Source organism: Trichoplusia ni, chromosome 3 (assembly GCF_003590095.1).
Source record: "Trichoplusia ni isolate ovarian cell line Hi5 chromosome 3, tn1, whole genome shotgun sequence".
Classification (NCBI taxonomy): Eukaryota; Metazoa; Arthropoda; class Insecta; order Lepidoptera; family Noctuidae; genus Trichoplusia; species Trichoplusia ni.
The window spans coordinates 577,909-590,766 of NC_039480.1; the positions used below are offsets into that span (position 1 = coordinate 577,909).

At 33.7% G+C, this 12,858-nt stretch overlaps 1 protein-coding gene across 1 annotated transcript in view; it reads right to left on the bottom strand.

Moving 5' to 3' along the window:
- LOC113508792 overlaps nucleotides 1–10,749 on the bottom strand; it is a 36,951-nt gene extending 26,202 nt beyond the window's left edge. The window contains exon 1 of the mRNA XM_026891901.1: nucleotides 10,085–10,749. The gene's annotated coding sequence lies outside the window, so the exon portion shown is untranslated. The remainder of the gene's footprint in view (nucleotides 1–10,084) is intronic.
- Nucleotides 10,750–12,858: the final 2,109 nt, after the last annotated feature.

Genomic DNA, 12,858 nt, shown 5'->3' on the forward strand with positions numbered 1-12,858 from the left:
CCCACATAAAAATACTTGCATCAATACAGCAAAATATCTTCAGATATCTTTATCGATAAACATCCTTATAAATATCTCTTGTCAGTTGCACATCAGCGCCAATAACGAAGATCGATAACATTACATAAGCATTGCTTAACGCTCATTGTTAACCAGAAGACGATGCGGACGGTGCGCGTGCGCAATCGCCAATTATCGACACCAATAACAAATGTTAAGAAAATCTGCTGCTAGTAAGAGAAAGTAAAAGTAGGTCTTAAGACTTTACTTACTAGTTTAAAAACTTATTAATCTTTAAGATGTACTAAGTAGTTGAGGTCATCACGCCAAACGCATAGTGCGCGTGTCGCGGTTTCGATCCCCGTGTAGGACAAGCGTTTGTGTGATCCACGAATGCTTGTTCTGAGTCTGGGTGTCTTTTGTGCATGTTAATTATTGTATGTTTGTGAAACCCCGCGGCACCATGAATAAAGTCCTTAGTGCAGGAGTCGTTTAAAAAAAATGTGAAACTGAATGAAACTCAGCCAAAAAATAACATGCATTTGCCATTAATAAGGCAGCTGTAGCTTGCGATGTTTTCGTAATGAAAAGCAAGTTTAATTTTTAGGCTTACTAGGGCCTACCATCGCTTAACTCCGGCACTAGAGGAAGAAAAACACCAATCTTGGCCGTGCACTGTCTATTCTGCACCCTTTATTCTTATGAACTTAATAAAATGTTGGGAGGAAAATGATTTCGTAAAATTCTTCAGATACTTTTAAAATTATAAATTGAATAATAAAAACACTTGTAAGAGTTCACCTTCGCTTTTTGTTTAAATCAATATCACAATAATTTAGCGTAAATTAATAAGAGCAACAATCTTTGCATATATCTTAGAAGTCATTTGAAGGTTCTCTTCCTTTCTTGTTTGTTGTTTACTCGTAAATCTCTGTATGCTATGTATACATGAGGTACCTTCAATGAATTTACGGCTAAACAGGTAGCTTAAATATACGGTATCTGATTATTTTAGTTGCACGCTTAGGTGAAATGTCACATGGGTAAACATTTAAATTACTTTCGTTTCATTAAATGAGCGCAACGACAAACAGTTTTTCAGTTTGACCTATTTTTGATTTCTGTATAATTGTATATCCAACATCAAAGAAAAGCTACTGAGCCAAACTTGTTGATTTTTTTTTTATTATATGACACTAGTCACGAATTGAAAACCTCAACCTTTATTAAATATTTGTGGATCACGCAAAATCATCGTGGATGCAGATCGTAATCCCCGTAATGTTTTCGGTCAATGAAATTTGCCGAAATGACCTATTGCTATAACCACATTCATACTCATCTACAGTCGATAATAAATAACCGTAACCTCTTCAGACAATATAATTGCACTTAATGTAACTTTTCACTTTATTCGCAAAAGTAAAATTGTGTATTTATCTCTTAAAGCCCATGACGCTATCTGTTTTATTGTCTCAGATATTGTAAGGACATCGAAACTCGGAATGCCGGTATTAAACTACTCTGTCGCTACCATTAAGTGTTTACATTAAACATGTGAAATTACATGGTACCTACTTCAAGCTTTTAAAGAAAGGGGATTTCAATTGTAGGAAAGACATGCCGCTATATTTCGTCTATCGTGCCGTCTCGCTCTTTCACAATTGCAGCAGAGGTAGTGACATTCCCACTGCTTAATTGCTTGCTTGCTTTTCATAATTTATATTTCCACCTTCTTGCATTTATGTTTTTTATTCTTTAGTGCGTGTTATAGGAGACCACCTGCTTTATAGGTCTTCTCTAAGTCGTTATGTATGTATCCTGGGTATTCATTTCTGCGAAAGTTTTGATAAAAGTAAAACAGTAGCGAATTAGTTGGTAAAAGAGCTTGATGGCACGAATTAAATAAAAAATTGGTATTAATTATTCATAAATATCCATCCAGAGATGAAGCAAGTGTTATATTTCGATCAGGATAATATAAATAAGTTGTACAAGTTAATGTAAAAGTTTATCACAGGATGATGTATTTCATCTTTACCAGTATTTACCCTGACAGAACTGGGGACTACCATCAAATCTTAAAGTAAGCTTTTCGCCGTAGTGCAAGAGGGACATCGTTATATACCCTGCAATTTGCCGTATCGTTCCGACTTGTTCAACATATCAAAAGTAGGCCCCCAGAATCCTATAAACGGCGGCAAAGAAGCCCCTTATTCACAAGCATAAATAACAAGTAACATAAGACCGAGCTTAAAGTACAGAGTTTAATTTATTGCAATCGATTTACTTCTGCCGGAGACATCATAATAACGACTTCTGTACCATTGACTAATTATGCAGAAAACAAAAATATAGAGTTCAATGATCTTATTGCTTTATTATTAATAACCTGATTGAATATTCACAAGTTCCAATTCGCCATAAATAGTCGAACCGCGAAAATATTACTTGTTAATGAACTTTGTTTTTTGCATATTTAATAAGCTGCGTCTTTTTTTTAAGCATCATTATTTACGGCTTGTTATGAATTCGTTTTTGGATCTTTTATTCGAATTCAAAGAATAAAAAGATATTTATCTTTAGGGTACATAATCCCACAAACATTTGGACGTTATTAGATCTGACTCATAAAGTATATGAAGTGTATCACCAGCTTTATTTTTTGTAAGGGTGTGACAAATAATTTCCAAAATTCTTGAACAAAAGAATGACTGACTACGGATAGCCGAGTAGTAGAGTTCAGCATTTCTGATTGAAGCGAATAACGACTTACGTCGACATTAGAGGTCTTACTATACATATACTCTCTCCATCATCTTCATTTCAAAACTAAATAAAAAGCACTACATATTCGTAGAGAAAAAAAGGCGGTACACTCGAGTAAAAATAAATCATTTTATATCTTCAACAATGAACAATGATTTTTCCTCTACAGAACTAAAAAAATGCGTAAAGCACCACTCAGGAGGTCTTCAAAGTAGGTTAATAAAAACGTGTACCGTGTCGTATAAATTTAATAAAAAAATTACCTTTCCATACGAAGTGACGACTTGATAACTTATGAGACGTCGATCCATCAACATTTATGGGCGTCGAGGAGTTTTTTCGCCAATTATTGTTCGCCCAACGTAAATCCGTGGTGTTATGATAAATAGCGTAATATATTTTCTCCCATTACCCAGTATTGTAAGTGTAAACCAATCAATTTTGTAAATCAGATAGTGTTGTAAGCTAATTAAGAGTTGTGAGAAATAACAGCTTGTGATTAACGTGTGTATACCTACATAATAAACGGTAAAGTGCGAGTCGGGCATGCTATTCTGAGGGTTTTGTACGAATAGGCTAAAAAACTAAGTCTATTGGGTAATAAATATGTTTATGAGCCTATCCTAAACTTCATTGCTTACCTAGAGGATTTGACTGTTTTAGTAGTTTTTTTTGTTTTAGCGGCAACAGAAATACATCCTTTGAGGAAATAAAAACTGTCTGGTTTCACGGTTTCTAATATAGAGTCTAGTATAGAAAGAACAGCCAGACAGCGGAGCCTCAGTACCAGGGTCCCTTTTTTTTGGGTACGATACCCTAAAATTATACATCAATTATCAAGAACCTCAGTTAGTGAAAAAAATATTCTGTCCGCCTAATAAATACTAATTAAAAGACAAAAATAGTGACTTTATACGCTTACTTATTAACAAGGTCCGAGTATGACACCTGCAGCGTAACCGCCGTACAAAAGACATCAACGCACATGAAAGGTAAATAACACCCAAGTGACTGTCGCATATCGTTTGCTGCTGGTACGTTTCTTGTTTTATTTTTATACCCTTAATAAGGACTTGATAAAAGAAGATATCATAACACAGAAAATACATGTAATCATTACGCAGCTGTTTGTTCGACAAAATCGATTGTGAAAGGTGATCACATCGTTATCGAGACGTCTCTTTTAAAGTTCATTTTCAATTAACCTCGGTTAGTTATACCTTATAAGTTAAGAAAATAATAACTGATTTTCGAACGGGGAGTGTTTTAAGACAGGGTAACCGCAAAAGGCTTCTGTTGCAATATTACATTACGTATTTTGGTTTTACAAAAATAGGGTTAAATTAGAAGACTACCTAAGTTTCGTTGAAATTTGATCAATGGTTTGGGGAAGTGTGTACACAATCATAATAACCATACAATATTTATTATAAGCCGACAAATATAGCGTTAATGTTTATTTGACAGACAAAATCAAGAATCGTTTAAATCAAGCCTCCCCACTGCTTTCTGAGAGCCAAATTTATTGCCTTTCGTGCCCATTATAAATAATGTTGTCAGCATACATATCAGAATTACTACCATATACCATAAATTTAATTATAAAATGCGTAGCTTTTTACAAATTAATGTCGGTTTTAAATGTATGTATGTACGATCGGATGATACGATAGGAAGTCAAACATGTGTTTACATCAGCATCTGTTTTCTTAAGCATCTTCCTTTAAATAAATAACTATACACTACTTAGCAGTATCGTTGAAACTCCATTATAGCAAAAACTAAAGATAAATTATGGGTGAACAATTTGGATTAGTTAATTTCAAATTAAAGAGTTAATGTATGTATGTATAATCGAAATACCTATTAGATATCAATAATTATTTGTAACCCGTTTAACCAAATTGTGAAAAGAGTCAATTCCTGGGTGTTTCAACAAAGTACTCACTTAAAAGCAATTCGATCAAGATCCTGTAAGTAGTTATTTCACACACGTTTTAAAACAATAAAAACATAAGCACGCAGTGGGAGTGTCACAGATTTTTTAAATCACATTTCTCCGTAGTCATTACTAATGACAGTCATTTGTTTCAACAACTCCGAAACTTCCGTGCCTTAAATAATTATTGATTTTAAATAAATCAAGTCGCAACACAATGTAAGGTAGCCCGGCTCATGTTATTAAGATACTTTTTACCGCACCGTCTTCACATATTTCAAGGTATTTTTTCATCATGGCAATAATTTTAAATCACCTTACTTGGAACGTTACAAATTATTTTGTAAAACAAGTGTCATTACTTTAAAATATGTAATTTATTTACAACATGGGCATCAACGGTGTTCGTCGCCGTGTTTACCTTGTTAATAGATAGGTGTAACTCCTCAGCAAGGGAGAAAATTGAAAACCAAGCAGTTATTTCATGCAGGTCGCTAGTTGATAGAAGATATAAGCTTTTTTTGGCATGACAATGTAAAACCTCTCATATAAAAGACCATACAGTACTCGGTTTAATGGCCTACTTGATCTCCTATAATCGGACCTGACCTTTCATAACTCTCACCCATAACAACATAAAAATAAATCATTTTACCATCCACTTGATATTTGGTAACCTTACCGATCAAAACGACACTTCTGATAATGTAATGGACCAAAATTGTTCCATTTAAAAGAGGCGCAAAGGTTAAATGAGGACCATGAATAAAATATGAGCTATAATTCATAAAAGTCCGGTCATACATCTTGGATCGAGCAAAAAGCGATCGTTAAATCGCAAAACATCGAATCATTTCAGCATTAATCCAATCATTGCAGTCATTTTCTGTTTACTCGTCGAACACAACCGACTTTTTTTTAATTCCCCATTGACTTAAAAAGGTGGCAATATTTCATGCGGATCGTCCACTTTTTAGTTCAGCGAATGACCATAATCAATGGAGGAAGCCATTACAGTAAATATATCGATACAAGAATGCGCTTGGCCGGCCCATTAATATAACACGGTGGGTGTATTCAATATTGAACAGTTTAGACCGGTAGCTTTAAAGTATAAATCGAAGTCCTAAACTTTCCTAGAGTAAAATTAATTCTGAAATAAGACGAATACCGGTTCGGCAAAATATCTAGTTTAGAGCTGCAAAATGAAATAAAACCATAAAATGCGGTCATAAAAAAGAAAAATGACACAAATTTAAACGAAAACAAAACAAAGTTCGTTCAGTCTTTCTCAAAACCACGGCAAGGTTATTCAAAAGAACAAAAAAAAAACGGCAACAAATTATTGTAAGCATACTTTAATTTGTCAATAAATTGCCTCTTACACGCCGAAACATCGTAAATATGTTTGGGAAGGAGGTTCAATTGTCCTCTCTTATCTTGCGGCATTACGTTTGGACAGTAATTCAAGATATCCATGCTAGGAACCGATTCTTGTTCACCTCTCAATGATAACATCTGAATGACAGGTTTTATGGGGTGACAAGCAATTCTTTAAATATCTGCATATTTTCGGCCAATTAATTTACTTTTATATGGACAATGGATGTCTTCTCGTTAATGCCATTGATTTATTATTACGAATTTACGACGTGAAGACAAAACCATGTGTTTTGGGATTATTTATAAGCATTAACAGTATAAGGTTAAGAACTAACTGCTATAACAATTAGTGAGTAGGTATTTAGATTTTAACCTAAAAAAACAATCACGCAACTGCTTTTCCAAAATGAATAATGTGAAAATAACAGTTAAGTATTGTTTTACTTTTCGTTGTAAGTACATAAAAGAATCCAATATTCCCACAAATTCCTTTCCATTTGTGAAACAAGGGAAATTCAATAAAATGCTCTTTGAACTGAATAAAAGCCGACAGTAATTTGAAGCGGCGCTTAATTAATTACAATACAATTATTTTGATCAATTAACAGCGAGACACAAGCCGAACGAATTCAGTATATTGTGCCAAATACAAAAAATACCATGTTGAAATGTTGCCAGACTGGATACAATTCCACATACCTTTTTTTTGTCAGGCAACTCTACAAACTTGCTCCATATTCGATCCAACTCTAGCTTGACCTTTACCATTAATGACGAGACAGAAAAACTGGTGTCTCTTAGTATATTTGTGGACTGAAAACTGATACACATAAACTGTTTACAATAATCGAAACACCACATGAATAAGGTCAGAGTCAATTATTGCGCAACCTTATTTTTTTATGAGTTTACAAACTCACGGCACTGTTCAGTGAAAGACTTTTGGCCAAATTTAAATGCGATTTAAAGAGCGGTCTCATGTTATTCACCTTTTTATAGGTTATTAAAGTGAAATAATTGTGCTATAATCGTATTTTTGCATATTTTAAATTGTCTCCACATTAAATGGGAGATCAAAAAGATTTGGTTTGGCTTTGAAAAACTTTGAAAGTTTTTTATCTGATTTTTTTTACTATAGCTCCTTCTCCTACGCATAAAAAAAAAACTTAAAGAAAAGCTATGAATATAGAGGCAATCGGGTTAAGTTTATAATAAAGATAGTTATAGCTTATCGACATTAAAACGGTATGTTTGCCTTATTTGGCTATTAAAGACACTTTTAACCCTGATCATTCTAGTTTTATAAGATTAATGTGAATATTCGCACATTTACTTGTTTTCGTCGTTTAAAAAGTGTGCCGCATTTAAATTAGCTTGAATTAGAACATTAATCATTCTTAATTATAATATTAATTATTTTTACATGATTTTAAATGGGATTTATAATTAAGATATGGCTTAAATAAATACAAAATCAAATTGAAATTAATAATTAATAAATAGAGCATACATAAATTTTGCCCAATTAATTAGCCAAGTTTTTAATAGTCAATATTATGTTTATTTTGTCTTCATAAGAGAATTCAGTAAAAGAAGTTAAAAATAATTAAAAGTAGCATAAATATTCTGGTTTCTCAAGTTCAATATCACGCTGAAGGTAAACTGTATCAATTACATTCTGTTTATTGTTTTTATTATCGATTTGAGTCTGGTTCAATAACCAGAAACATGAACGAACACAGCTCGTCGAACGTCGTATGAACATCCGTTGAATCCCAAAACAACAAAACACTAAATATTCTACATAAATACCCATTGACTTAATAATAAATCATGATTTATTACAAACTAAAAACGATTGTTAGGAATCGAATCGATTATTTTTTTTCATATATATCATAATCCCCTAAACATAACATCGATATTTATACATATCGATAACGCTAAGGTCAACTGCCATATAAGTTTTCAATTTAGAATAGATTTTCAAATTGCCAATTTAAAAAAGACACGTAAGAAAACATGGCGGGAATTTTACGCGTCTGACAAACATGGAGAATGAAATTTACATTACAAAGCGTAAAATTATCATCCGAGTTTCTTTCTTGTCTTTCTCAGATAGGGCTGTCTCTTATCAGTTTCAGGATATTGTAAAACAAACATCACAGTAATATTGTGCCTATAATGAAAAAGTTTATGGGTATGTATACAGTGCCCTAATTCTGCTATTCACAATAGCCGATGGAAATTGGATAAAATTAGCCTAAGCATTTTTCGAACACAATAATTGACAATTCAGCACGGGGCGAAACACTCACAAAATGCTTAAGAGAATACGACTAGTTTAAAATTTTATCCAATAACCATTCATTCATCGGCCATTGCAAATATGGGGAACTGTTTATTTGCAAACAAACAGCTGGATCCATTTTTAAACTTGTTATGAAAGGAGCCGATATGCGTGAAATGAGCTAGTTGTGTACATGTTAAGTCGTTGTTACATTTTTGATACTAAGATTTTTCATATTTTAATACAGATACATTTTAATTACCAGTTTGGAAATGTTGAATTGTTGTTCATATGTGGCCAATTTTTGCTTGTAACACAATTAAAACAAAAAAAACATTTATTTTATTGAATAGCTGATTATTGAATCCTTAGAATCCTCATTTATGAGTTTCTAAAATCAAAGTGGTCTCTTTGATTCAGACTTTTTTATAAACCAGAAAATTCATTTCTTCCTCGCGTGACTGGAAATTAATTTTTGCTTACATTTTTACAGCTTGTAGAATCAATAACTGATCGTCTCGTGATTGTTTCCGATGAGCCCGGTTATAAACATTAAGTACCCTGTAAGGTACAATTCACTGATCATTATAACCCGTCTTATTTCGTAAAGGGCCGTATTTAAAGATGTTTGTAAAGGTCTGATGTTGTGTTAAGCGGTAAAATGAAATCTTACTTTAATTAAGTTACAGAATTTCAAATCAGCCTCCTTAACTGTATCGGTTCGTCCGTTATAATTTCGCGGCTATTTTTAGAATTTATAAAGTACCTACATTAAATAATTGTAGGATGTTTTTTTGGCTAAATTGGTAATTCTAAACATTCCATGAATTATACAAAGACATGCGTTTGCGCTCCTTATCGCTTTTGTTTATAATAGAGTTTGTTTAAAAAAGTTACAGCAAGTTAATGTATAGCCATTACCAAAGTTCTGGCCCTCGACATTACCTTGCTAGAAGGCAAATTTCTATACAATTAACTATTCTGGGACCGTATAAATGAGATGACCAAATCGTTGGGCCGAGGTCTGGCGCCGTTACGTGACAGCCCTACGTGATAGGTATCACATCACATGAAATGGACGGCATATCATCTTTTTTTAAATGAAAATGTCAGCCGCTATAAGTTGTTTTAATATTATTACCGGTCCCCATTTGTTTGTCAATTCAGTTGTGTTCTCTTTTGTTTATTAGCTGTTAACACACCCGGTTCGCAGTGCTTAATAGGTTCTTGACTTTTTTTACGAACGGTAAACTTTAAAATCTTCTTAAATATTCATAATAACTTAACCAAGACAACTTGGAATCGAGACGCATATAAATAGAATCACTTAAATTATTTATGGCTTTGAAACTTTATGATCAGTCACAATTCTTGATTGACTTTCTCATTTGAGTTAGATATCTAATTAAGAGAATATTTGGGCTTGACGACGGGTAAAGGTAGATTTTAAAATTCCCATCAACAATTTACAGCTTATAAAATCTTACAACATAAAACAAACATATGACAAGATAATACGCAGTCACCGCGATGTCTTTTAAATGCCCGAAGCTCATCGCTCAACGCAATGCATTTAAATTAATTTTACACATAAATAAGTAGCTGCATATCATTATAATGATGCATTTATGCGTACATTTTATTGTAACTTGATATCGTCGACCGCTTAAAAAATAATGAATGACTTCCAAAGCTACACTCACCTCGTCAAAAAACTCCAAGGAAACAAATCACTCAGCCTTCAAAATCACAATAATCCCGATCGTGTTGCACGTGGTACTGACACAAGTATTGTCAAAAACACAGAATCGTAAAAAAAAAACAAATGAAAATCTATTCTAAATTCAAACGGCGCGCGAAACCGCAGAAATGTGTCAGTGGCGCGTCTCGACGGACGGCCTAGGCACTACGCGTGTATTGAATGGCAATGGCGGGGACCAAAATCGATTTTTTCGAAATTTTGAGAACGGTAGTGTCGCATCGGTGGCGAGGTTTTGAATGGCGCGGCGGGCCGCTGTACATCCGAGACTGGCTAACAAGGCGGCAGGACATCGACTTTATAAATTGATTTTGTTCAACACGACGTAACTGTACAAGTGTATACCTCGATGAACATTCGGATAGAATTCTCTTTGATACCCTTAACATTAAAAACACTTTTCATATTCAGCAGAAACGATTTATCAATTTACTATTCACGTACCATTTTCCAATATAAATCATTTAAAATTAACTTCTAAGACAAACATCTACCGAGAGCGGAAAATAATCTTAACTAAACTATTTGATTATATATTTAACAAGTAAATACTAAATCTTTTGATCTTCGAGAAACAAAATTACCTTGACGAATGAAGACGAGTACAGACGTGTGACAATAATATTTACACGCCAATGACTCATATGTATTTACTGTAAACATTCAAGGAAGCATTTTTGTGCAATTTTAAAGAAAACGTAGCTTTTCAGGCATTGTAGACAGTTTGACTGAACAAAACGGAAAACGAGAAGGCAATAATTGTGTAATACTTATATTTATTAACTGATTTCCACACGGTACGATATTTTATTTTCCATATAAATATTTAACTTATGCTATTAAAATATGGCGCATGCACGAAAACTTGAGTGTTTCAACTGCAGAGTCAAAATGTCTACAGAATATCCGGCGGTGTAAGACTGGACTATTTGTAACTTATTTCATTCTTCTATTTCCGATCATCGACCGTTGCTAATTGATCATTGACCAGTAAAGTGTCACCTACTTCAAGTAAGTGTTTATTGTAAGCAAAGCCTTGGCAAATATAAAATTAGAGGATAATAAAAATACTAATGACTGGTAACGAGTACCGTTTTAATGTGAGTCATAGGAAAAACACCGAACATCTTGAATAGCTTAATCAGTTACCACATGATTGTAAATTAAAACACGCGGTTTCTTCTATTTTAAAGAATTATCAAATTGATATTTTTGCGGCTGTGAATGCTGTGATGGCCGAAAAAATAACAATCTTGAAACAAGAGTTTTACAGATGTATATGCAATTTTGTGCCTCAAAAACACCTCACTTCTTAACCTAATACTTAAACACAACAACAACAACTTTAAAGATTTGGAATCTACGTGTCTATGGGAAATGATGAATACGAAATATGATACTTATTGATACTAAAATACACGGAATAAAAAAAAAGATATTGTCAGACTGATCGCATTCCTAATTTAGGAAGGCCCTAACACTTCCTTTTAGGACAAGTGGTGGTCTGCTACTGGAACGGTCTAGTAACATATCCTTATGTCATTTTAATCTTATTCGAAAAGCAAATGACGATGCTTTTAGTGAGACCACGTGTCTATGAGATAAAGCTCACTTACTTCACGTGTTTAGGATGTAGGAGTGCCACTCACGCTGACATTGGCAAACAGGTTGAAATTATACTTTAGCTTAACATTAACATATTCTACTTTCTCTACTTCGCTATGAAGATGCTACTTAATTTTAGTTTTGCGAGAGCACTTTAAATCAGAGCCTATATAACACCACGTCTTTAAGTAATAATAGTTTTGGTAGTGAGACAGTGGCGTAGAGCGGTTTTTCTCTTTCCCCCGCTAAAAAGACAAGATCAAACGAGTCCAGATTGCGTATCAAAAGCTTGACAGTGCATAGTAACTAGCTTGATTGGTAACATTTTGCAAGATGAAAAGCTAGATATTACGAAGCTCACAGCAACTAAAAGCTCCACAATCTATACAACGAATATAATTAATGAATTTAATTTGAATCATTGGCTTAGAACTTGCAACACTTATAAAAAAGTCGGCAACCTTTTAACAACATTAACAGTGGCGATGGCAGTTTACATACAGGTCGGTGAATAAGTATAGTGACTCAATAAATCCAATGAAAATAATCTACCGGTAAATCTTGGTGTCGAATGGGTCAAGTTAAAGACATACGCGACTTTAAGATTATAAACCAGGTAATTTCTTTCTAAGCAACCTCTATTACATAGTAATAATGCAGTCCGGAAGCCTGCACCACTTTTACAATAAGACTGTTGCTTCTACATAGAGTTGATCCATCTCTTAAATTTGGAAGCCCGGATTTTAAAGTACAAAACCTTGACATGTTAAGTTAGCAGATTTTTTGTTGTTTCGTCGGTCTATCGTGGTGTACGAGCTCAATGAGGGTTTTTCCCAATACTTTAAATTTTGAAACTCACTTATTAAGTAAAACTATGAAAAATTCGGGCAAACCCGGATGGATAACAACCCTACTATGATTATTGTATAAGCAAGACGCCACAGTACAGTCCGGAGTAGAACAGCGTACATTTTCAACAACGGCATGTCTTACTGAAATAGCCGGTCACAGGCCCAAACATTTGGGATGTTCGTTAATTCGTCCTTTAAAGTTATGTATTGAGGACAAACATACAACAATCTAGTAACCTGTAATATACGACAAATTGTTGGC